This window comes from Phyllostomus discolor, chromosome X (genome assembly GCF_004126475.2).
Source record: "Phyllostomus discolor isolate MPI-MPIP mPhyDis1 chromosome X, mPhyDis1.pri.v3, whole genome shotgun sequence".
Classification (NCBI taxonomy): Eukaryota; Metazoa; Chordata; class Mammalia; order Chiroptera; family Phyllostomidae; genus Phyllostomus; species Phyllostomus discolor.
Window position 1 is genome coordinate 6144310 of NC_050198.1, and position 25643 is coordinate 6169952.

The 25643-nt window shown below is 43.8% G+C and overlaps 1 protein-coding gene across 3 annotated transcripts in view; it reads right to left on the minus strand.

Annotated features, from left to right (window-relative positions):
• Positions 1-20802, minus strand: part of RAI2 (retinoic acid induced 2) — a 62686-nt gene extending 41884 nt beyond the window's left edge. For 2 of the 3 annotated variants that reach the window (XM_028523243.2, XM_028523241.2), the window contains exon 1: positions 19993-20120. The gene's annotated coding sequence lies outside the window, so the exon portion shown is untranslated. Of the gene's footprint in view, positions 1-19992; positions 20121-20588 lie in introns of those variants that run through there. The other variant, XM_028523242.2, reaches the window with a different exon arrangement.
• Positions 20803-25643: the final 4841 nt, after the last annotated feature.

Below are 25643 nucleotides of genomic sequence, written 5' to 3' on the forward strand. Positions count from 1 at the left end.
ATAAAGGAAAACCTGGAAAGCTTTTATGATTGGATCAGAGGTGCACTTGTCATCTCCATGCACATCCTATTGGTCAGAACTCAGTTACATTGGCTGTAAGGCAGACTGGGAAATGTAGTCTGGCCGAGTGCCTGGAAAGATAAACAAAACAGGTTTGAGGGACTGACTGATCAGCAATTGCTGCCACAATGAATTGTAGGAGAAACACACACCCCTGTGACTGTGTGTTTGTGTGTTTATTTTGTGTCCAGTCTGCAAAAAGGCAAAGCTGTGGGAAGTTCCGAAGCTCTTCTTTGCTGAACTTTTAGTTTTCTGAAAGAACTCAATCGCTCTTTTTTATTATCAAGGTTGTCTTGCCCACCATCTGAGATATTACCAAAAAACACCAGACCCAGCTTTGACTTTCACAAGATTTGAGATGCTGTCAAAAATAAATGCCAACTCACCAGATTCTGTGTGTAAGGGATGCCAACACACATATAACTCAGAGTAAAAGCTGCAGATGGGTGCTTTACTGTGCATACATTGTCACTCCTCCTCTTCTAAAGAACTTTATATGCCAGCCAGCAAATCCATGGACTTAATCATGGGAATTAAGAAAAAATATGATTTTTTCCTTAACTGGGTACCCTGCACAACAAATACTTATGTATCTGTCAGAAGTTTACATTATAGAGCCAGAGGGCTAGAAATTAAATTCTAGTTTGGTTTGCTTTGTCATTCAGAAGATTGCAGAAAGCCCAAAGGTATGGTTGGATAAAGCAAGATGTGTCCAACATGATATTATTCATTTATTCATTGACTCATTCATTCAATAGATATAATGTATTTTGAATGATTCCTTAATTACTGGATTCCACATTGAGAATACCAAGATAGAAAGCCTATTTCCTGTCTAGTGAGGGAATGAGCTACTGGACATACAGTTACAATGCAACAAGACCCATGCTTCAGGGGAAGCATGTGCACTAGCAGTGGAAGGGCAGGTTATTAAGAAAGGCCATTGATTCTTTGCCATTCCTGATTCACTTGATGTAAAAGCATAAAGTAACTCCCCAGAAAGTCTCCTATACTTATTAGATGAACCGACTGGAAATACAAAGAGAAAGACAATGCTCTGGGGCCCTGAGGGCTCTTTATTTATGTTGTCATTGTCAGGCAGGTATCACCACCGCCCACTTTACAGATGGCATTTCTGAGACACAGAGAGATTCAGATACTTGTCCCACTATGTAGTAATCTGCAGGCCTGGGAATCTGGTCTGTTTGACCCCAAAGACTGGGTACTTCTCACTGCCACCCCCCACTACCTTTCCACATGAAAGACCAGGGGAAAGTAGACCTAGTAGACAGTGGCGGAACCTATGGCTTAGTCAAACTGCTTGTGAGAGGCAGTGAAAGAAGGGGGAAAGAGGTTGGCCTCAGGAATCAGTGCTTACCTCCTGGAAGTAATGTGACAATAGACTCTCACCACTGATTCACTGATTCAACACTATTAAGCCATGGCTAGGTGCCAGGCGCTGTTCTAGGTGCTGGTGATATAGCAGTGAACAGGATGGGAAGGGCAGTGGGAGAGTGAGAAGTAAATATGCCCCCATTTTTTGTTCCACATGAGAAGTAATAAAGTAGATGCTTTTTCATGCTTGATATTGATAATTAGAGAAATGTATCCTAGAGATTTGGGGGGAGGGGAATCAATTTAAGCACAAGGAGACATTCAATTGTGCAATGTGGTTTCCAAATCTGGAGAAGATAAAGGACACACACACACACACACACACACACACACACACACACATACATAAATACTCTTAAGGATAAGACCAAACACATTGATAGTGGTGGTCTTTGGGTGGTAGGGCTACGAATAATATTTATTCTTATTATTTTTCTATATTTGTAAATTTTCCAAAATAAGTGTGTATTACTCTTATAATCATAAAGAAACAAAATTTACTAAAATGTTATAGAAACTAAAGCTCCAAACAACCAGATTCTTCCTGTCCTGGCATTTAGGTGGTAACTGACAAGTCAGCCAGTCAGGGCAATGCCTCGCTCCTCTACTCATGCTGAGTGATATCTTATTTCAACACACTGCTTGATTATTTCAAAATTCACTCACAGGGATAGCCACAGGAGGAAATATACACTCATCACTGAGATATTAGGGACTGAATTATGAAGCTTAATTTTTCATTAGGGCATTGTGCCATGTTTCAATTAAGACAGTTTCATCTTTTTTTTTTTTTTTTTTGGAAAAGTGCTGATGTGTAAAACCTCATTTCCTTCCTTTGCACACTGGCGTATGGATTTTATTTTTAATTGATTTCCATGAGCTACTAAGAGTGGCAGAGAAACTAGGATGGTGAGCTGTGTTGCTACAGTGTTCCTGGTGCTGGAAAGGAAACATAGCTCTGTGAGAACAATGCTTTGGAAAATCCGTAAAACCCAGTGGAACACACCTAACGTTCGTATGAAAGGGCAGGCATTACTCACAGTGGCTTTGACAGTGAGAACGAAGACTGAAAAGCCCTTCAGCAATAAATGTGCCCTGATGAATTGGCCAGGTCTCATTTAGAAGCCAAGGAAAAATTTTCTAATAACATTTTGATATAGTGGATGCATTGCATTATCTTTTTATTAAAAGTATTTTCTGTGTTTTTTCAATAAGAGAACATTGCCACCACCCCTCCCCCATCACATATCAAATCTAAAAATGGAGATACCTTCACTCAAATTAACACGGTCTGTGAAGGATTTAGGGTTCTTAACATAAGATTCTGTTTTCTGCTAGAAATATTGTTTCAGAAAAAGTAGAAACAATGATAGAAGGACCACAGGAAACATCTGTGTGTACAAACAGGCCAGCTCACTAGGAATAAAAATGCATTATGCCTCATGAAGGTCTAAATATTTTTATTAACACAGTTTGTTAACCAAGATCTGGGAACTAAGGTTCCCTAAGAGTCCCCTGTCAAATGCTTTTTTCAGTATTTTATTTTATTCTTAAGAGAGAACTAACTCTGAAATCTTATCTTAGATTTTAGCAATGAGTTTTCTATTAAAAGTTATTTCTTTTCCATCTCAGGCTGAGCAAAGCTCTGGGCCAAGGGGGTTAGAGAATTTGTTTCATAAAACTGACAGCTTGGCTAGCATTCAATCACTCGGCACTACACAGCCCAGGAGAACAAATAAGTCCTTTTCTGATGCCTTTCCAGACACATTACGATGTATGTTCCATAGCTTTATTCCCGCATTTGCCGTGTTTGCCTCCTACAGCAACATGGAAAGGGGGCAGAAAGCACATCAAAAACTGCACCAAACCCACTAGGAAGTGATACTAATCAATCATGCTCTCATTTAGAAGCTGGGGGAAATGAGCACCCTGGATATGCTGTTTTAGTGGTGGTACCTGGCCTTCCTTTCTAGAAGGCCAATAATTTCAGGGGACTCTCGGCCATTTTGTTGTCCTGTCGTCAATCCTTCAGGACATGTGTCTTTGCAAGATGTAAGCGAGGCTTTAATGGGGCAGATATGGCCAGCTTGGTGGCCGCTTTTGGCAGAGATGGTGCCTAAGGCAGGCTACTGGCTCGCAGTCTGGGTATCGTTCTGGGCAGCAGAGACCAGCCTTTCCCAAACCCTGCACCAGTGGAAACTTCCTGTTTAACAGGCCTAACTCAGAGCAGCCAGGGAAAGGAAATCATTACAAAATCTCTGCCCTCCTCTGTAAAAAAAAAAAAAAAATCACAAGGGCTTTTTGGGGGGGTTCTCATACGCAAAGCTACAACTGAAAAATTCTTGTGTGAGACACAACTAATCCATGCTGTTGGAAGATAGTGGTTACTGTTGGTGAGGGGTGATGAAGAGGATACAGGGAGGAAGGGTGGTATGGCCCTGGTCTCTGTCAGGGTGCTGATGACATGGGTGTGGCATTTGTGAATTTTTTCAAGTTATACATTTAATAATGTGTGCACCTTTCTGTATGTCTGTTAGGATTTTAGACCAAAATCTGAAAATAAAACTCCATGGTGGGTAATTTTTAAGATTCCTCCCATCCATATAGCTGGCTTTAAAAATCAAACAGAACCAAGAAAAGAATAAACCATATCCACTTAAAACTTCTCACCTGTTGAAAGTGTATGTAAAATACAAAGACTTTTTTATTTTTATTTTTATTTAGTTTTTACTAAGAAATACACATTTTAATAAATAGATGATCTAATATGTAACAAATGACCATAAATATAATAAAGCAAAAATAGCCACACAATTTATTATACAAAATATATATATATTTGTTTCATACATTACTTTATTGTTGTTTAATTACAATTGTCTGCATTTTGTCCCCACCACTCCCCCCACCCCAGCCAAACCCACCTCCCTCCCTTGCTTCCACCCTCCCCCTTGGTTTTGTCCATGTGTCCTTTATAGTAGTTCCTGAAAACTGTCCCCTGCCCCTCCCCTCCGGCTATTGTTAGATCGTTCTTCTTTCCAATGTCTCTGGTTATATTTTGTTTGCTTTTTTCTTTTGTTGATTATATTCCAGTTAAAGGTGAGATCATATGGTATTTGTCCCTCACCCCCTGGCTTACTTCACTTAGCATAATGCTTTCCAGTTCCATCCATGCCGTCACAAAGGGGTAGGAGCTCCTTCTTTCCCTCTGCTGCATAGAATTCCATTGTGTAAATGTACCATAGATTTTTGATCCAGTCATTTGCTGATGGGCACTTAGGTTGCTTCCACCACTTGGCTATTGTAAATTGTGCTGCTATGAACATTGGGGTGCATAGGTTCTTTTGGATTGGTGTTTCAGGGCTCTTAGTGTATAATCCCAGCAGTGGAATTGCTGGGTCAAAAGGCAGTTCCATTTTTAGTTTTCTGAGGAAATCCCATATTGTTTTCCACAGTGGTGGCACCAGTCTGCATTCCCACTAAGTGCACTAGGGTTCCCTTTTCTCCGCATCCTCTCCAACACTTGTTGTTTTTTGATTTGTTTATGGTGGCCATTCTGACAGGTGTGAGGTGGTATCCCAATTAGAAAGCCTTTTTTAAATGCTGATACTATTATTTAAGCTTTAGCTACCATGCCCTTTATGCTTGGGAAAGAATATACTGTAGGCAATTTTGCTATAACTAATATCCATTCATCATAATGTGACAGAACACAGAAAAATGACAAAGCTCATTTTCACTCTCAGACTCTTGATAGGAGCTGGATATTTGGAAAGACCACTTGGAGTCTTTCTTGCTTTTTCATTATCTGAACCATATGGCCAGAGGACTCCCATCCTCACAGTTTTTCACATCTTCCTCTATTTTTCCCTTTCTCTTTTACTTCCCCGCACTGAATTCTTCCTTATTCCTGCTGCTGCATGAGAGTGGACTGATACTTTTTTCTGTCACTGGTGTCACTGGTGTTAAGGGAATCTATCACCTCATCCTCCATTTCTCTCTGAATTTCTGAATGTACCCAAAGTTTGTGCCAGGCCAGGCCAGGCCTTCACAGGAAACATTCCAAGGCTCCTCTGTCCTACCACTTACAACATGCTGTCTGCTTATTTACTGAGGTTGATTTTGCAAGACCAATAGTTGGAGTGGGGGGTGGGGAAGGGAAGCTTTTGAAGACAAAACATTTGGTCTCAAAGAGTTACTCGAATAATGGCGGGCTAGGGTTGATTTGCAAATTAAGATCTGAATAGTGTACTGCTATAAATGAGTCTGCATTTTGCTGTTCTCTAACAGGAACACACTGTGTAAAGAAACTGTTTTGCTCATCTAACACCCAGTTTAAAATATTCCCAAGTCTGGTTAAGGACTTGCAGGTCCCAGATGCCAGCAAGACCAAATAATTCATTCAGTAACTTGAAATTCACCTGAAATATCCGGGTGACTCCTTCAGATGAGCTACGCATCAGTTTCCAGGAAACAGAATGGTGTTCTCAGGCCCTTATTTTAAGAAAAGCATGTCATCAGACCCAGAAAAGCTATCTGAAAGGGCCTGGAATATGTTCTTGTTTTTTCCATTCCCAAGCTCCCCTTCTGCTCTGTGGTAGCATCACTGTACTGAGTTCCCAGGCTGAACTGGAGTCTCCATTGCCCTGACCCTAACCAGCCCACTTGTGCATGTTGCAACACCTGCCCTGGCACATGGGGTGACCATCTCCTCTGTTTGCCCAGGACTTCCAGGGTTTTAAAACTGAATGTCCCTTGTCTCAGGACCCTGTACCCTCAATCCCAGCCACACCAGAACAGTTGGTCACCCCAGTGGCAGGTCAACAGCCAAATCCCTCTCCTCTAGCTGGGCCAGTCAAGGCCGGAAGCACCAGGATTACCCCATGCCTTCTGCTGCTTACAAATTCAGACCTATTTAAAGTATATGAATTTGGAAAATGTATTTAAAGCTGCTGACTGAAGATGCTCCTGGCTGTTAACTATATCACTCAGGTTTTCTCCCTCCCCCTTTTTTTCTGGCCCATTCATTGTTTTCATCACACTCCTTTCTGAAATTGGGTCTCAGATGATTATATGGGCCAGTGCCAAGATTTTCTAATCACTCATCTAATTCTGGGCTGCCTCAACCTTAGCTATAAAGGGAAGGTGGGGCCCAAGTATTCCATCTCTCCCTCATTACCAAGTCCTACAGAGTCAGTCTCCTAAATACTTCTAGAATCCAACCACTCGACTCCCCATCCACTATGCTGCTTCAGTTCAAATTCATTGCTCTCCCTGGACTACTGCAACAAAGCCTGTTTTGGTCTTCCTTCACTCCTGCCCCAGCTCATTCTCCCTTAGGGGAAAAAACAAACACATAAGGTAGATAATGTCGCTGGTTTCAGGATAAAGTCCAAGTTCTTTATCAAGGCTTAATAGCTGTTTCTAAACATTACTGTGGGTTTAAGTGAGAGCACATATGTTAAATTCCTGGCCAGGTGCTTCAGCTCTATCGCGAATTTGGAGAACTTGGAGTGCTTCACCCGTGCACAGAAGTGGTAAAAAGGGTCAGGCATTTGACACTGAAAATTACAGAGAGAGGGGGCAAGCAACAGATTTGAGGTGTCCCACATGGATGGGAGATGAAGAGCTTTGTGTCTAAATATCTGAATGGAATTGAAAGTGGATCTGGTTGATTAGGGGAAGATGGGTCTCATCCCCTGATGAGTGGTGGTGACAGAAATGAGAGGGACAGGGGTGGGGTCCCACCGGTGTGCTCAGATTTATTGAGCTCTGTCGTGGGTGGAGGGCACAGAGCTAAGTGGAAAGATGGAAATACACAAAACACAAGAATGTGACATTTAATCATTGATTAATGGGGGTGGAACCTATGTAAAAACAAGAATGAGGACTTGAGTTCATGCCTTTGAAGATTTGCTTTTGGAAACAGAGAAACTGAGAAAAATGTGTGTTTGTACTTTTTATTAAACATGTTATACTATCAGTATCTAAGTGCTACAGAGCATACTGCCAGGAGCTAAGGAGGTCTGGGTTATTATATATGGTGCTCAAAATGAACTTTAGGAAGAGCTGCCTGGCTCAGGAGAATAAATGCTGATTTTAGAACAAACCATTTAAAAAAGGAAATATGATTCCCGCTCTCAAAACAAACAAACAAACAAACAAAACAAAACAAAAAGGGAGAAACAGCCAGAGAAAGACAACAAAAAGGCACAGGTTCTATGGAAGAAAACACAGGTTTGTGCAGTTAGGAAAAATGATTCCACACTACTCTTTTAATTTAGAAATATTCATAAGAAAAGCTACCTTATTGCTGCTTTCATGAGTAACCTCAGCTACTTCTTTACACCGCCATTAAAAGAAAAGAATAAACAACATTCTCAGCACTGATGAATGAAAGCTAGATCAAAAGTCAAGGTAGCCAACATAACAGTTCCCTTTCCAAATACCTCTCCAGGTCTCCTTGCCACTCTACCCCTTTGCCTCCAATTCTGGCCCAGGGCATCTATCCTGTGTTCTACAAAAGAACAAAGACTTTAATTATGTTGAAGACACAGGGGTAGGGGGTAGGGAACACAGCTTCCTTATATGTCTGCCTCAGGTGCTTTGCCTTTTATTCTTTCTTAATTAACTTTTCTGCCACCATTTAATCATTGCAGAAAACAGCAGATCAGACAACAAATGGGCCTCTCTGTCTGGGTCTGCGGTACTTCACCAGGGTGGTCAGACAATTCCTAGAGATTGTGCCTCTTTCTTCACCCTGCCTGTATCTCCATCCCTTCTCAAGGCACCCCAACTTTAAATGCATTCCAGAACAATTGCCAAGGGAGTGACCAAACCTAACTGTGAGCCAAATAAATGTGGAACTATCCAGGTACCCAGGAAGGAAGCTTCTTTCAGCTGATATAAGCTAGTGATCACTGCTCTCTGTGTACCAGGAGATAACAGAGAACCCCAGGCCACACTACTTGAAGATGCAGGAATAAGTCCTTAAACCCAGGGAGATTAATGGTTAATTGAAGGTCCTAGCACCAACAACATGAATACCACGTGGGAACTTGTTAGAAATGTCAATTCTTGGGTGCCACTCTAGACCTGCCCTGGGGGTGGGTCCCAGGAATCTGTATTTTAACAAGCCCTCCAGGTGATACTAATGCACACTAAAAGCTTGAGAACCACCCTGTCTACAGGCCCCTGAGAAAAGGAGGAGTTGTGTTGGGCTAGGAGGGAAGAAGAGAGATGCCAAGCTGATGGGCATTGAAGGGGAGGTGTATGTAAAGCTGGGAGCAGAGAAGCAGAATAACACAGGGAAACAAGTGTGTTCTAGAGATGCACTGTCCAATATGGTAGCCACCAGTCACATGTGGCAATGTACATTCAAAATTGAAACTACAAAGACAAATATTGTATAATCCCACTTTAATGTGGAATTTTTAAAAAGCCACACTTATAGTAACCAAGAGTAGAATGGAGATTACCAGGGGCTGGGATGTGGGGGGAACAGGGAAATTTTTAAAAAGAAAGAAAATTTAAGTACAAGGGTGGCTGCCAGGGACTGGGCGGAGAGTGACAAGGTTATTGTTCAATGGGCACAGAGATTCAGTTTGCAAGATAAAAAGAGTTTCAGAGATAAATGGTGATGGTTGCACAACAATGTGAATGTACTTAATACCACTGAACTGTACACTTAAATGATTAAGAAAAATAATTTTAATAAAATTAATTAAAAATAAAATTTAAAAGTCAACCTCATTCACACTAGTCACATTTCTAGGGCTCATTAGAGGCTTATAGCTAGTAGCTACCATATTGGACAGAGTAAGACATTTCTATATTTGCACAGAGTTCTATTGAACCAGGCTGTTTAGAATCCCTGTTCCACCTTCTATGAGCTATGTGACCTTGTGTAAGTTACTAACTCTCTCTGAGCCTGATTCCTCCTTTATGAACGGAATCTCATAATACACACTTATCTCATATGATTGTTATAGAGCTGTAAATAAAAAACAATAAATGTAACTACTGGGTACCACTCTCCAGCCTATAGCAGGGGTTCGATAAATGATAGGTAATATTACTGCCATTATGATTTTATGAACAACCATTGGAGACATTTTCTAATGAAATCGACAGTCTACATTGGCTAGGATGGACTCCTTCTACTACATCTCAATTACAAATTTCCAGAGCTTATGTAAGTGGTTTTATTTTCAACAGGACAAGCCAACAGTGCTATCCCAAAGCAATACCCATTTGCTAGCAGGCCAGAAAGGTAGCATCCTAATCCAGAAGCAGAATGTAAAACACTTGTAATAAGACTGCAATTCTTGAAGTCAGAGTATTACGGCAGACGGGGGAAGTGATTCCTTTTTTTTTTTAACACAACTGTCATAATCACTGGGATGGCCCATTACATTAGGCTCAACTCTTCAGTGTTCTTTATCTAGAAATATCCCCAAGAGATGTTATAACTTTGCAAACCTTCCCCCATATAAGAAAACAAAATTTAGCCCAGGGCAATTGTATATGGAAACATCCTCCCTATTAGAATAATTAGGAGGAGACATCCTCCTAATTAGAATGAACACAAGTGACCAGTCATAAGGGGGAGAAAGGGAAGACGGCTTCATGTGCAGTGTTTCATTCTAATTAGGAAATAGGGAGTCATTGAATGTTCTTGAGCTAGGGCAGCTGCTTTACTGAGAGAAATAGCAATCGGGGCATCAAGGACAAGAGTTAGATGGAGCAGTAAGAAGACTTGGGCAATACCCAGGTGAGCTGTGCTGAGGCCTATGTTAATGGTGGCAGTGGGTGGAGATGAGCACAGGAGGAAGGCGGGTCAAGTCTATGTGAACTGTCAGCAGAGTTGACAATAGGAGCCAGGGATAAAGGGTCCAGGCTCCCAGCACTGAGGCTGCATTTTCAGACACATCCAAGAGGTCAGCTTTCCCCTTCAATGTCCTCTGCTGGAGCAATTCCATTCTTCATATGGGCTTTAGACAAAGCCAGCTCTGTGGGTGATGGGTCAGAAGAGTCGGGTAAGGGACTTGGAGCAAGAACTCTCATGTTGGTATTTCTGGCTTAGGAATCATAACAAAGGCTCCCCCTCCTGATCCACTCAGGCCTTCCAGGTGAACCCCAGATTGTCTAATGTTCTAGATGAGTAACATTTTTTTTAAATGGAGGCTCTGTTGGAGCCTCCATTTTCTGACTTTGTCCAAAAAAGAGGTAAAACTACAAATGCCATATACTATCTCAATCCTTCAGAAGAGAGGCTCTAACACTAAGAAAATTAGGAAAGCCCATTTTAGAATAAAAAGCAGTTCTGTAAAGTGGAAAATGTTTAGCTTAAAGAAACTCACTACATTTTCACTTGTCTTCCACTTCACTGTGAATAGATAGAAATTTTGTCCCATGCAGGCAGTGGTCTGCAAGCCTGGTCTGTGGGGACCACTGGTTTATGTGACAATTCCAAAACAGTTCACTGTGTGGTTTAGGCTGTCAGAATCAGCACTGGTGACCCCAAATCCAACTGCCAGCTCCTAAGAACAAAAACAAAGCTGAGGTTTCTGGATTGAGGGATGGGTCTAACATGGAAAGGCAGGGCACAATCAGTCTGTACTAGTCTTCTTAAAATGCAAGTGATACGTCACAAAGGATCCTAGAACAAATGGTCTCATATTGATATATTCACGTTCAATAATTTCATATTTAGTCTAGTGGGTTAGTGATTTTTTTTCATAAAAGGAAATTGCAGCCAGAGCTAATTGCTCAATCTGAAATGTATCTGGACATTGTTTAGATGTTGGAAAGGGAACAGTAACATTGTAGAGTTTTAGCAAAGAGGAGGACATTATGTTTTTAAAATGTAAATGAATAGAAAATGTGGCCCCGTATGATTTTCAAAGCTTTGATATATATGGTTGGAGAAAGAGCGCCCTTATTTTGAGCTCTCCTTGACATTTTTCTTATTTCTAACATGTGAAAGGAAATTCATCAGCACAGGCTCAGTCTATTCCCATTCATTGATTTGTTAGCCAATCAATGGCCACTGTAGTCTGAAAAAAACAGCACCCGTTTCTATGAACCTTTCCAAGTGAGGCCAAGTTCAGCTAAGCTTAATAAAGAGAAAAACAGCAAGGACCATCTGGAAAACACTTCCGGAGTCGCAAAAGATAGTGGCAGCCTTTGCCCAACCTGCTATAAATAAGTGTCTTAGGGAAAAAAAAAACACCCAATTTTCAAATCTGTTTCTACTTAATACAGCTGCAATACAGTTTATTTAGCTTTTCCCTATAGCAGGAAGACTGCCTTTTTATGACAAGGGTCTAAATGTTTTTCACAGCCATTTCCACTGCCATTATTTTGAGGAACAACATACCATGAGGACCTGTCTGTTTGTTTCTGGAGCACACAGAAGTGGCCCCAGTGGCCTCTGCACCATGAAACTGGCCTCCAAAGGCCAGATTTATGGTCCTGTTTTCTTTCCCAGTGTTGCAAACACCACCCAAATCCTGGCCTGCAAAGGGCTGGCAACTTAGAATGACCAAGTGTCACATGCAGCAAATCAATTATTTATCTGACTGGACCCAGCTCACTGTGGATGTCTGCCAGCTCATTGCCTCTTCTTCCCGATGACAAGAAAGGGTCAAATTACTCTTCAAATGAGGCTAGTGCTTGCCAATGAAGGCTTGGCAAACCCCTACACATTCACCTTTCCATCTTTCCTCACTGCAAAGCTTGCAAAGGAATTTTTCTACACATGACACTCCAAACTCCTTCAAGTCACTCTTTGGGGAAAAGGCCCGCCTACCTTGGAAAGCTACAAAATGAAGTGTCCCCAACTGTTGTGTGCACTGAATATCTGCCCATACACTCAAGCACACCTAAACAGCCCATCCCACTCCAAAGACTGGAAGGGCAGGGTTGACCCCAGGACACTGCCCTGTGTAATGAGTGATCTACCTCTCTGCCTCTCCCTCTGTCCCCTAAGCATCCATATCTCATTTCCATGCATGGGCAGGGTAGGGTTCACCCCATGACACCTTCCCAGTGAATGCAGGCCCCTCCTTTTCCGCTTTTCCAGGGACCATCAGAAAGAAGATGGTTTGGGAGCATGTCTTGATGGCAGCATTTCATGTGTTGCTGCAGACTGCAGGTATTATAGTTTGAGGTGCTGCTGACATTATCTCTCCCAAGGAGAACTGCTGCAAGAAAATGAATGTGTGTAAGAGGGGTAAAAATCAGGAGGGGTGGTAGAGACCACCTGAATTTGAATTTCCAGTCATTTTGAAAACTACTCCATTTAGCCACTATTGACTTTCTTTCTCAACAGTACTGAAATTAGTGGTGGGTAGTGGGCTCCCAGATTCTGGAATTAGTTTATTCCAGTGTTATGAGCAGAGTGCTCTCAAGTTCATTAAGGGGCTAGATTAATTGGCTCAAGTTTAAGAAGCTACAGAAGAAATGATAGTGGAGAGACAACAGAGGTGGAGGAAGATACCTAATGGCTCTGAAAGCATGCCTGGGATAAAGTACATATTAAAAAGAAATTAGGGAGGAATAAACCTGTTCTCTTTATGAAAAACCAGAGAAGCCATTCGTTATTACAATACCCCCCCGCAATTACCTATTACTTATTCAATGCCTGCCTTTAAAAAAAGAGTCTGTTCATACAATCTTAACGACCCTTCCACCAACCTTAGAATTAACTCAGGCACATAACCCACTTCCAAATGTTAATTAATAACCCCCATGAATTGTATATATAAAAGTCAGAGGGAGAAGTTGTGTCTTTTATTATTTTAAATTGAATTTTCAAAAAAACCACAACTTATTTATTAAATCTTGGTCTAGACCAGTGGTTCTCAATAAGGGGTAATTTTGTCCCAGAAGGGACATTTGGCAAGGTCTGGAGACATTTCTGGTTGTCATAGCTAGGGTGGAGGGGTAACGCTACTGGCATCCAGTGGGTACAGGCCAAGGATGCTGCTAAACATCTTACAATGAATGCACAGGAAAAAATAGAAAAAAATGTACTCTAGATAAAGGAAAGTATGCTTGGCCTTTAACATTCTTGGCAGTTATCAAAGGCAGAGGATCCAATTGTCTTTGAAATCTAAGGTTGGCTTACATATATGTCAACTAAGAACATATTTACTTCTTTCAGAATAAATGAAACAGGGTCTCAATCTGAATCTAGGAACATTCAAGAAACACTGTGACCAAGGTGGGGGTAGGTAGCATACATTTTAAATGCATATTTCATCAGCTTAAATGGATGGAAATTAATATCTCACAAAATAAAATGAGTATCTACTTATGTTCCATACAAAACCAAAATCAATACATTGTATCTTACTTAACCTGCAATTACAGTTAAAAAAAAAAAAACTAAAACAAGGAAATGCCATTCTTTCCCATTTCTTGCTAGCTGGGTACACTTTCCTGAGCAAGAAGCATTAAAACATAAACAAGCAGACAAAAACCTTTTTTAAAAGCAAATTTTTCCAGAGCATAAAAGGCTTCCTGAACCATTCCATTTTATTTACTGTAGATTCGATCAGTCTTTAGTGAGCAAAACATGCAGCCCATTCTCTTGGTTATGCCTGCCTGGCTTTCCAAATGCCCTCAAAACTGGGATGATGAATCACATACTTTGGCCCCACTGTGCCAATTAATAGTAAGCAAAGAATTCCACACAGCTACACAAGACTTTCTGCCTGGTGTGTGTACATGTGTGTGTGTTTGAGGGTGTGAGTGCCTGTAGGGGAGGTGTCTGTCTGGGGGGGAGGGGAGTCCTTCAGCCAGTTGTTTGCACACAGTCTTAAGAGCAGGTGTTGAAATTCTGTAAAATTTCTTTGGTTCTAGAACATTCTGTGTGGCTCTACCGTGTCCCCAGCATGAGGATGGGCTTTGGTGAAGAAAAATGTATATACCTGGAGTCAGCCTAGAGCTCCCAGGCTAAGGAAAGAATGGCTAACACTATACCATTTTGACTCTTCCAGGCCACCATTCCTTTCTCCGAATTATACAGCCAAAGTTGTCATACACACAAAGGCAAAAATAACAACAACAACAAATTGCCCAACACACCCAGTCTTGGCTGCCAGCAAGGCCTGATTCTGCTTCTGAAAAGGAACAGTTGCTACAGTGCAGCTGGAGGAGCTTTTCCAGGGGACTGGTAATACCCTGGCTGTTAATGAATTATTTTTCGCCAGAATGTCAGATTCTTCCTGTGCTCCAGTAAACAGTCTGCTTTTGCCATGGGAAACAAAACCATGTCCTTCCGAGGAGCTCAAGGAGGTCAGCCAAGGGTCCCCCTGTGGGAGCAGCCCCCTTAGGAGCCAGAGACACAGGCACCTAACCTATAAATCACCACAGCCCTGAATTCATTATTCCAGCTCTTTTTCTCTACTTGGGCCATGCCCAGTACCAGGGAAGGGCCCAGGAAGACCCACAGTGCCACTGCCACACCCCCTGAACTGTTCCTTGGGCAGGTTTCCTCATCTTCAGCACCACAATGTGTGAAATTGGGCTTCCTTGATTTCTCTCTCACAGAAACTGTATTTATCTCCTTGCTCTTGCTTTCATTAAGCTGTCAGATGACTACGTGTCCTTTTTTTCCTTTCTCTTCTTTAAGGTTAGCCCCAGCCCAGAATAACCCACTCTCAGTATTAAAGTGTCTACTTGGGACAGTATTCTCCAAGCACAAATCTCTTGGAAGGACATTACTTGATCAGGTATCAGGGAAATGAGTCGCTCAGGCAGGAGGCAACTCATCAATGGACAAGAACATGGGCCTGGAGGAAGAAAAGGGGTCACTTTGTTCCAAGCCAGCCCTATCCCCACCCCCACCTTGCTCTCTGGTCTCCATTAAGTTTCAGGAGCCCACATTTTTAACTGAACTTGACTGAGCAAACATGCTCATTGGTAGGCTTGATGGGGAAGTCCCAAAATGGCACCTTAGCCATCAAAAATCTAAGTTGCCTGATGACAGCCTGTTGTGGCTACTGCATCAGCCCCATGTCTCACATCTGCCATGGAGATGGAATGAATTTATGCACCCCCCAAACATCTGGAGGTGCTGTGAGGTTGAAGGCACAGGTTGGTAGTTTACTCTGGAGCAGTGCTAAGTAGTAGAAATACAAATGTAATTTTAAATTTTCTAGCGAGCATATTAAAAAAGATTAAAAGAAACAGGTGACATTAAATTTAATATTGTGGTTTATGTAAACATTATATTTAGCCCTGGCTGGTGTGGTTCAGTGGATTGAGCACCGGCCTGCAAACCAAAGGGTTGCTGGTTCCATTCCCATCAGGGCACAGGCCTGGGTTGCAGGCCAGGTTCTCAGTAAGAGGCATGCGAGAGGCAACGGCATATTGGTGTTTCTCTCCCTCTGCTTCTCCCTGTTTTCCCTTCTCTCTAAAAATAAATAAAATATTTTAAAAACAATATATTCAAAGTATTATCATTTCACCATGCAATTGTTATAGAAACTATCAATGAGGTATTCGGCATCACTTTGTTGTACTAAATCATAGAAATTCCACGCATATATTATCCTTATACCTCATCCTACTTTGGACTAACCACCTTTCAACTGCTCAATAGGCATGTGTGACTAGTGGCTATTGTAGGGAACAGCAGACAGAGAACATTCCATCATCATAGAAAGTTTAATTAGATAGTGCTGTGCTAAAAGACCAAACCATCTGTGATAATAAGAGTGACAGGTGACATCAGAATGGACTGTGGAATTATTGGAGCTAAGAATTATAGCAGAAATGGGAACTGTGAGGATTGTGATGTTCTAGGAGCCTCTAGCCCGACCACTAAGTGGAGAATAAAATGAGCTTTCAGAAAGGCCCAGGTCCCATGCTTGCATAGTGAGTATAGTCATTACTGAAGCTGGTTGAGCTGCCTCCATCTTAGCTCTTCTGATCTGTTTAAGGCAGGGGATGGGACAGAAAAATCACCACAGTCAAGTACGTTCTTTCAATAACAATTCTGGGTTTGCAATCTAATTTGGTGAAGCAAATACAGAAACATGATCAAATTATGTGCATCTGTGCCTGAGCATGCATGTGTGTGTTCTTGGCTGGCGAGAGAAGGAGGGTCATGGGAGAAGTGCAGAAGCACTAACATGGACACCAAAATCGCCTCCTCATCAGTGGCTATAAGAACACAAGAGAGCAGTAGAATCAAGGGGCTCATCAAAAATTGTGAGCCGTGAAGGAAATGCCCTGAGCCTGGAAAGAATAAGATGATGGGCATCTGGGCAAACAATTAGATGGAAAAGAGGAGTGATAATGTGAGGCATTCTCCAAAGACAAGAGCTGCCAACTCTACAGTAAGGATGTCACTCTGGTCCCTAAGTCAAGGTTACTTCAAAATCCCACACAGGCTTTTTTGTGCAGGGCAGGGTGCAATTAGCCATCTCCCTCTCCCCTCGAGAGCCTCCTTCTCTGAGGGTGCCCTCAAATTCTGATAAAGGAGGCAGCAGAGTAAAAAGCACCTCATATATGGATTCAAATCCTTGCTCTTCCAATGGCTCCAGAATTTCTAGGGGTTAAGGTTGAAATCTGGTTGGAATGGGCCTAAGGGACTAGCTTTGACAATGCATTTGCATAGCAAGATCCCAGCTCATTTTTATTTAGAGCTTATTTATCTGAGACAGTTAAGAGTCAGAAATATCTACCCACCCTTTGGTCCCACAATGGGCCTTGGATAATTACTTAACCTCAACCTCAGTTTCCTCATCCACAAGGTGGGAATGCTATTGCCCGTCTCATGTGGGTTTGTCAGCTTAGAACTACTCGAGGCTACAACTGGAGCATGACACGAGGGACTCTGAGTCCCCAACCAAACATTCATAGCTCTAGATTTCTCCCTGCTGGGCCTCCCTTGACAATGACTTACAGCTCCCTCCCCAATACCATTCACTCCAACAGCTCCACCATTTAGTCACTCAACTCTCATTTATTAAGCAACAACAGAGTATTGGGTATTCCAAGATGTAAAGGCATAGTCTTTCCACCTGAAATAGTTAGGGACTATTTGGGGTCTATCTACTTGACACATAATCCCTGGGTGACTGGGCTGCATCACTGGTAGTCTCCCCTCATCCTTAGGTACCATATTCTGTGAACGCGTAGGATCTGAGGACTCTGGCCTTTGGGGGAAATAAATAAGAGACTTGGGAGAGACGTAGAGGGACATGTTGCTCCTTTAAATCATAACCACTAACGCCTGGAATCAGACATGCAGCTAGAAATTTCTCTGAATCTCCTATTCCTTATCTGTAAAATAATGTTTCTGTCATGTCATAGATTCCCACATGTGAAGTGCTTGGCAGACAGGGCAACAACACATGTCAATTCCTTTCCCAATTTATTCCCCTCCACTACCCTTCTCCCCCAAATCTAAGGTTAAGGAAGGAGCCAGAGAACAGAAACTTGGTATTTTCTGACTGGAGATTCACAGCACACTATATGTGAGTACCTCCACATTCAGAATACCTCAGTTCTGGGGTCCAGTGGATTGGGGGAGACCACTGTAACTAGGGCTGTATCTGTCTCCAGGTGCTATAGCACTCGCATCAACACCTGGTCACACACTTCCCACCCTTTTCTTTTTGTTTCTTGTCTCTCCGAGGCCCTGTCTCAGAGGCTTTGTTTTCTGACTACAAGATTTTTTATTTTACAACTCTGACCCAACTGCCCACCAAGCAACTTCTCACGGTGGCAACCGGTATCACCTAGAAAGCTGTTTTGGCTTTTAATCCCTGGCGGAGTCTGCTTGCTGGAGGTCTGGGGCTTCTTTGCATTTTAAGGACCCTCCCTGGATGCCTGATTGGTGCTGGTATCAAAGCAGCCAGTACCCTAAGTTCCAGTCTGATTTGATTCACAGTGCCCTGACTGCCTTGTGGATGCCTCTAGTGGGCATCTGTCAGGGTAAGACACAAGTGATTATTCGCAGGATATTGTGTTGGGGGGGTGTGGTAAGGTGGGTGTAGGTTTGGTTGTGGGTGGGTGGCTTCTTTGGGCTTCTAAGGGGCAGAATTGGGATGACAACGGGCTTATGAATCTGTGCATTCGAGCCAACCCCCAGTTTTTAAAGGTGGCACAACTCACTACATTACCCTTTGAGAAGAAAGGCTAAGGACAAAATCGGGTGGGGGCATAATGCTGCTCTAGTGAGCAGGCTCCCACCCACTAGCCTCCCCACTGTATTCCTCCCACATTGCCACCCCTCTTCTGTAACAAAGGCAAAGCAGCACGCATTTTCAAAGTTATCAGAAGTCTCATCTTGGTCAATCAACATACGATTCTGATGACTTAAAGGGAGAAAGACAGGCATCCAGAAAACGGTGGGAAAGATTCCCTCAGCAAAGCACAGCAAACCCTGCCCTGTGCATGCAATGCTAAGAATCGTCTCCCTGCTGGCTGCTTTTCTCTCTGTTCTAAAGAGAAGCTTCCAAGAATCAGCTAAATAAAGGGATCACACCAGAGGATGAGAGAGAATGCTAAACCAACAAAAACAAAGACCCAGATGAAACAGAACGAACCATGAGAATCCGCGGTTATCAAAACTTTGGCCGTATCTATTTATCATCGCTGCACACCCGGGCTCTGCGGAATATCATTCTGTTGATGTCACTTATCCTCAGCAAAATATTTACACATCTTTAAAAATGCCAGATGAGGCAGGCCAGCCCGCGCACCGCCGCAAACCGCCCCGTCGCCGAGTTTGGAAGACGGTGAATTGGGGGAACGATGAAGGGTGGCTCCTGCGGGCACAGGTAGGAGCTATGGACAGTTCCCGGAACAGGGACCCCCGCGCTGCGCCCTGCCCTGCCCACCTCTCCCCCACCTGACTCTGCAAGAAGCAGCCACATCCTCGATATGGTGTCAGTACCTCCCCGTCCCCCCACCCCGCCTTTCTCATTGATTAAGTTCTCAAACCATTGTTAAAGCTGAGTTGCTTTTCCCTGGAAAACTGGGCTGAATTCATTAAGCTTCCCCATGCCACAAAAGGAATATTCATAAAAGTTTGGCAGGCAGAAAAGGAAGCTGACTGCATGCCACGGGGTGGGTGACAATTCGTTCCTCCAAAGCCACCTTCTTCCTCCGTGCCCCATCCCTCTCTCCATCCATCCGTCGTACCCCAAATCTACTCCAGGGACTTCTGATAGGAAAACACAAAGCAGCAGCTGTTTGGCAACATTTCTACCCCTCGCCGGCAACTGTGGTGGGATGCCATTTCCCCACCCAGGCGGAGCTTATCCGGAACAATAGTCGGGCTTTAAACGGCAAACAAGCAAACACACAGAGCACAACCCCAACCCCGAAAAACCCAACAGGGCGAGAAGCAATAACTCCCTCCGCAGCAAAAGGCACCACGGAAACGCACGCAAAAATGCAGCGAGAACACAGCTCGGTGCCTAACATGGCAGAAAGCCTGAGCCCGTGCGGCCAGCCGGAGTGCGGGCATTGAGGGGCAAGAGGGCTCTCGGGGCGCCGACGCACACTCACCCGGCTCCGGGAGGATGCGGGGCTGGCCAAGCGTCACAAAGGCGAACCCAGCGCGATCTGGCAAAACCCAACTTTCCACCCGGCTCGCCAGGGCCTCCAGATACGTCAACAGAATCCATCTTTCGAAGGGCCTGGAAGGCGCCGGGTTTTCCCGGCCGGGGCAGAGCGACAGAGCCAGAAGCGGCCCCGTGCGGTGCCCAGGCGCGGAGTCCGCCGCGCGCCGCCCTCTGCGCCCGGTGCCAGCGCCGGTGGCGGCCCGAAACCCACTTCGGGGCCCCCGCCCTGCTGGCCGGCGCCGCCTCCTGGGCCGTCCCCGGCTCCCCCGGCAAGTGCACGGCGCCAGGAGCGGGAGCGAGAGCGGGGCCCGAAGACGCCGCACCGGTAGCGGCCTCCGCCAGCGTCCCCGCCCCCGTCCGGCCCTTCCCCCTGGCCCAGGCTTCAGGGCGCCGTCCTGCCCCCGGGGGCAGGCCCCTCCCCGGGCTCCGAGCCCCGCTAGGCACTCCCAGCCCGGCGCGCCCCCTGCGTCCCGTGGCAGGTCGGCACCCGGAGGGCGGGTGGGGGGACCCCGGCCCGCAGGGGGGCGCCGCGCCCGCTACCTCGCGATTGCAGCCGCCGCCTCCAGGAAGCCGCGGGGGTGGTCGTGGGTACGGGAACTCTCAGGCTTGGCCTCGCCGCAGACCTCCTGAAGCGGGGTGTGCTGCGGTGGGAGCCGCCGTTGCCGCTGTCACCGAGCTGCTGTCGCCGCCGCCACTGCCGGTTGTGCGTGAGCGTGTGTGCGCCTCTGTCGGGGCGAGTGTGTGACTGCGTGCGGCGCCGGGGCTTTACTATATACACCAAGGGGTGGGAGGAGGCGGGGAAGGGGAGGGCTTGGGGGAGGTGGCAGAGGAGGGGGATCAAGAGGGAGGCGAAAGGGTACCCGAGGAGGCGGCAGCGGAGGAGGGACAGGTGATCTCGCCCACGGGGAGGGCGTGGCAGTGGGTGGCGAAGGCTAGCCGCAGAAAGGGGCACCCACAGCGTAGTGTGGGGGTCGGTGGTAGGACGCCTCGGAGGGCTAGCGGAGCGGAGACCCTGCCACCTCCCGGGCAGGCTAGGGACCATTCCAGACCCCAGGATGGAGAGGAGAGAGAACAGAGCCCAGGAGGAAGTGACAGGCTGATGGAGGTGGGAGAGGTGGGGAGGGCCCAGCAATCACCTTCTAAAATGCCAATTCTGATAGGTGTGAAATGATTAAAGACAAAAATAGTCCAAGGACATAATTTCATTTCATTTCCACATAATTGCTTGAGAGGTGATTAATCTAACATTTATTAAGCACCTAGTGTTTGCCAGACAGTGGCCTAAGAACTGGAGTTACAGAGATGATGAATACATGGTTACTAACCCGTGTATATATAACTGGTATCAGCAGCACTGTTGATCATTTTAAAGCAAAATAAAACACCTAAATACTATAAATGTTTTGAGTGTGAAGGAAGCTACTACATTGGTTTCATTAATCCCTAAAAGTGTAAAGATTTTTTTCTGCTCATCAAAACAGGATGAAGATATTTTAGAGAGAATGGCAGAGCAGAATGACTTTAATCACAGCAGAGAGCAGTCTGAACCTGGCTGTCCTTTGCATGTTCAAACCTCCTCTTTTCTCAGCACTGTGAATAGTAACCATGACTCAACCTCTTGCAGAATTTGGGGTGGTCAAACAGAAATACATAGACAGCAGCCTGGCAAGTTTATAATTAGTATGGGAATTGAAAGGCTGTATTTTAACCTTGTGTTACAAGCATAGTATGGTAGAAAACAGGGCCACACTATGACTTTCATGGACACTTTACCTTTGTGGACCCCTTCACAAAAATGGTAAAAATTACATTTTTTCCATTGCTTTGGTGTAAAGATGAATATATTAATATTATATATTGAAAATTTTCTTCAACATAAAAGATCACTTTTTCTTCTGATTTTAAAAGAAATGAAAACATTTCCATGGACCCCTAAAAGTACTTTGGGCTCCAGGCACTGTGCCTACTGCCCCTAAAAGAGAAGTCAGCCCTGATGGTACCATTCCTTAATACTGAATTTCCTCTTTTGAAAATGAAGACTTAAATTAAGAAGTACCCAATCAATATAAGGGCAGAGATACACACAGTGCAAGTTTAAGATTTGGTAATAATGAATATCAAAAGAAAGGACCAATTCCTACTTGTTTCAATCAAGCTCTTGAGTTTTAAATGAGCTCTGAGTAACTAATGACACCCATGGAGGTATTTGTTCGTGAATGTCTTCAACCACTTCAGTAACCAAAGACTTCCTCTATGAATCCCATAACTGTTCTCATCAGGTATGTGAGAGCTTAGTTACCAAGATATAGCTTGAATACAACTAAAGATGCAGCCAGACAATTATAATGGGGCAAGTTCTTGGATGAAAGGTCCATAAAGGTTTTGTGTGTATTGATGGGGTATGTGTGTACCAGGTAGGGATTGATAACCTGGAGGGGAATTGCTAGACCATTTCTTTTGTTGGCCTCATCACAACCCTGGGTTAATGTTTGATCCTCAGTGACAATTGTGATTCATATTTTCTGCCCTTTGAAGTGCTTATGTTTTCAGGAAAAACTAAATTGATTCAGAATGATGCATAATAAACAGTCATCATGATCCCCATTCCCAAATAAATGTATAGTGGCACCCCTTTTTATTTTCATTGTGGCTGCCCTTGCAGAGAGAAAAGAAAAGGAGTTCAGAAAGACAAGGTCTAGGTTGGGAGGGAGGAGATCTTTTGGGGTAGAAATAAGGCATGAATATGGAAGAATTATGTTCATACAGTTAAAGGGATGGCTAAGAAAATGGAGGAAAGACAGGACATACCCAACAGAAAGAGTGAAAAATAAAAAACAAAACCCAAAACTTTCTAGAGTTGCTCATGGTAATTTTTGAGATCTGTAATTCTAATACTTGTTGATTTTAAATAAGGACTGAAAAAATTGCCTATCTCAGATCTGATTCTTTTATCTCTATCCTGCTTCTCTAATACAGCATCTTCTCATAATCTAGTTTTCATATGCTTGCCAGATGGGCAATTCAGTCATTTACCCAATAAACATCCTTTAGGCACCTGCTGTATGGCAGTCACTGAGCTAAGGACTGTGGTTAGAGAGATGGTTAATGGAGGGTTGCAGACCCTAAGGAGCTCACAGGCCAGTAAGTAAAGTGTTAATAATACAATGTGACACTGTGGTATATGAGGAGTTATAAAATGGACCAGGTGAACACCAAAGGAGGGACCTATTCATGTACTGAGAAGGAGTACGGAATGGCATGGGGCAGGGCAGCAGAAAGGATTGCACAGAGAGGGTAACATGAACTGAACACTGAGAGATGGATAGGAGTTTTTCAAAGTAAAGGCATTACAAGTGAAGGGAATAGCAGGCACCAAAGCTTGGATATAGAAGAGGCTGCAAATATTTTATGAGCATAGAGGAGAGTCTGTGGAGAATCTTGGGGAAAGGGGGCAGAAAGAAGGTAGGGGTCAGTTGAGATCCCTGGTCTGTCCTGTAAAGAAGCTTTTCATAGTCAATGGGGAGCCATTGAAGGACTTGAAGCAAGGGAAGATTTGGGTTGAGGAATGATCACTACAATGGTGGGTGAGAAGCACTGATTGGAGAGAGGTGAGATTGACAGCATGAAAACCATGTGAGAGAGACTATGGCATTGATCAGAGTTTGAGTCAGGGTAGTGCCAGCAGAGAGGAAGGGTTGGAATTTGAGTCAAGTGGTACTCAGGACACAGAATCAACAGGACTTGATGATGGAGGAAACAAGAAGGAGTTATGGTGACTGATACCTCACTTTCTGAATCAGGTGACAAGGTAGGTGGGGCTGTGGTAAGCGATTTACAGGTCCCTGGGAAGAGGATCAGATTTGTAGCTGGAAATGATGAATACTGTCAGTCCCTCAGAAGCAGATCCTGAGACAAGGATTTGAGTGCAGAAAGTTGATTTGAAAGGTGAAGGAAACACTAGTAGGGGTGTGTGGAAGGGAAACAGAGGGCTGACAGTCAACAGGAGGTATGTAATCAAGGCCAATTACTACCATGGGCAAGTAGAGCTTAATCCTGCAGGCAAACTCTTGGATGTGATACAAAACACCCACTTCAAAACTGTCCCAACTCAGAGGATGATGATTTTCTGGCAATTTCAATCTGCCACCCAACATTGGCAGAGAGTCCTTCTGAGGTTTAGGGAAAGGATACTGGCTGGTAGCTTAGATGTCTACAGACTACATTGAAATGGTAGCATCCAAAGGATATGGGTGGAGCATTGTCAGTGTCTGCAACAGAGAGTCCTGGTTAGGACATCTTGGGTTGGAAGTATCTGTTGGTTAGTCACAGAGAAGTCCAATAGGCATTTGCAAGAGCAGGTGTGGAGTCAAAAGCGAAGCTGGGGACCTAGATTTGGTAGCTGTTGGGATCTAGTTGTTGGTTGAACCAGTGGGTATTGATGAACTCTGCAGAAGACACATGTGACTTAAGTTGATGGCTCAGCTCATTACCCTTGGCCAAGCCAACGTGATTTGATCAGATCTGATGTGCATAAATATCATTGTGAATTTCTCCAGGAGTTCCTGGAAGCCCTGAAGTTGTAATGCCAGAATGTATCTGGGGAAAAGGGTCCATTGCTTTCATGAACGTCTTAAGGGGTCTATATTTGACTGACGTTGAATAATGTATTTAAAATGGAAACTGTTTTTTCAAAATGTGGTAGTCAATCATATTTATAGATGATTAAGTGGCTGAATGCAGCTGGGCATTTAAAAACATAATCACAGTGAAAAGGGATATATACAGGGGGAAAAATGCAAGGCATAATTAAAACACACAGGACTGAGATCAAACCTAGGTAGGCTCAGGGAAAGAGGATGGAAACCATTCAGAGAAACAGTCCAGCAAGAATGACATTTTTAGCTAAGGAATAGTCAGAACCCATGGGGTAAGGGAAAGGTTTTAACTATTTTTATAGAACAGAGACTTCTTTTTTATTTTTATGTTTTGATTATATTTCATTGTTTATGGTATTACAGTTGTCCCAGTTTTTCTGATGTGGTTGGCATGGGGGCTTCTGTATTCTTTTTTAGAGATTTCATATGAACTATATTATGCCCTGATTTTATGCAAAGGGCATAATAGAATTCATATGAAATCTTCGTTAATTTTAGCAAGACTGAATAAAAGGATATGTGAGTTAGTACTTCAGTTAGGCAACCGACAAGCATATCCCAAGCACCTAGAACACACAGGGTAATAAAGTACCGGCCCTGACTTATGTTTGACAATTGAGAAATTGTTAAGAGTCAGAAGTGGGCTCATTATAAAGGGTTCTTCCTGTGGCTGCTCCATTCTGCATTCTCCATTTCTCTTCCTAACAGAAGAACAACAACGTTCAGGTATCCATCCCTTTCCTACAAAACCATAGACCTTAGAATTTGATCCTAGTTTTAGAGTGGAATCTATTTGATCTGAAGCAGATGCATCTCTCCTGCTATAATTTGGACCAAATAGATGAGAGGAGAGATTTGCTGGGGGCATTACGAGTAAGTTCTTACTCTTCCAGGAGAACCACCCTCCTTTTCCCAATGAACATGGAGGTAATGAAATCTC